A 1,803-nucleotide genomic window follows, 5' to 3' on the forward strand; every position below is an offset into this window, starting at 1 on the left:
CCAGAACCACTTGGAGGACTCTCCGGGAAAACCTGCCGGGCATGCTGGAACCACCTCTCAGACGTGCCTGAACCACGTGGCGGACACTCCGGAAACGCATGTCGGGCCGGCCGGAAACACCTCTCAGACGTGCCAGAACCTCATGCCGGACACCCCAGAACCACCTGCTGGACAGACCGGAAACACCTGCCGGACACGCCGGAACCACATGTTCGACTCGCTGGAACCACATTCTGGACATGGCAAAATCACCTGCCGCCTATGCCAGAACCGCTTGGCGAACACTCCGGAATCACCTGTCAGGCATGCCGGAACCACCTCTCAGACATGCCAGAACCACATGCCAATGACACCGGAAGCACCTGCCGAGCATGCCGGAAGCACCTGCTCGACTCGCCAGAACCACCTGTCGGACACGCCAAAATCACCTGCCGGCTACGCCACAGCCAGTTGGTGAACACTCCGGAAACACCTGCCGGGCTGGCTGGAACCACCTGCCAGTCACGCCAACATCACCTGCCAGCTACGCCAGAACCACTTGGCGGAGACTCCAGAAACACCTGTTGGGCCAGCCGGAACCACCTCTCAGACGTGCCAAAACCATGTGCCTGAGATGCTGGAACCACACCCCGAACAGACCGAAACCACCTGCCAGACCCAACTGAACCACCTGCCGAGCACGCAGGAACAACCTGCTCGACTCGCCGGAACCACCTGCCGGGCGCAGCGGAAGCACCTGCCGAGCGCGCCGGAGCCACATGCTCGCCTCGCCGGAACCACGAGCCGGGCCCAGCGGAAGCACCTGCCGAGCGCGCCGGAGCCACGTGCTCGCCTCGCCGGAACCACCTGCCGGGCGCAGCGGAAGCACCTGCCGAGCGCGCCGGAGCCATCTGCTCGCCTCGCCGGAACCACCTGCCGGGCGCAGCGGAAGCACCTGCCGGGCGCGCCGGAGCCACCTGCTCGGCTCGCCGGAACCACCTGCCGGGCCCTAACCCTAACCCTAACCCTAACCCTATCCCCAAACCCTAACCCTAACCCTAACCCCTAACCCTAAGCCTAACCCTAAACCCTAACCCAAGCGTAACCCTAACCCTAACCCTACCCCTAACCCTAACCCCTAACCCCAAACCCTAAACCCTAACCCTAACCGTAACCCTAACCCTATCCCTATCCCTAACCTGACGGACAGGCTGGAACCAGCTGCTCAACTCGCCGGAACCACCTGCCAGACATGCCAGAACCACCTGCCGAGCACGCCGGAGCCACCTGCTGGACTCACCAGAACCACCTGCCTGACAGGCCAAAATCAACAGCTGGCTATGAGAGAACCACCTGGCAGACAATCCGCAATAACCTGCCAGGCATGCAGGAACCACCTCTCAGACGTAAGAGAACCACGTGCCGGACACGCTGGAACCACGTCCTGGACAGACTGGAACCACCTGCCGGACATGCCTGGACCACCTGCCGAGCACGCCGGAACCACCTGCTCGACTCGCAGGACCCATGTGCCAGACACGCCAAAATGAACTGCCGGCTACACCAGAACCACTTACCGGACACTCCGGAATAACCTGCCCGGCATGCCAGAACCACCTCTCAGAAGTGCCAGAAGCACGTGCTGGACATGCCGGAACAACCTATCGGACAGAACGGAACAACCTGCCGGACACACCAAAATCACCTGCGGGCTACGCCAGAACCACTTGGAGGACTCTCCGGGAAAACCTGCCGGGCATGCTGGAACCACCTCTCAGACGTGCCTGAACCACGTGGCGGACACTCCGGAAACGCATGTCGGGC

The sequence above is a fragment of the Equus asinus genome, chromosome 4 (assembly GCF_041296235.1).
Source record: "Equus asinus isolate D_3611 breed Donkey chromosome 4, EquAss-T2T_v2, whole genome shotgun sequence".
Lineage (NCBI taxonomy): Eukaryota > Metazoa > Chordata > Mammalia > Perissodactyla > Equidae > Equus > Equus asinus.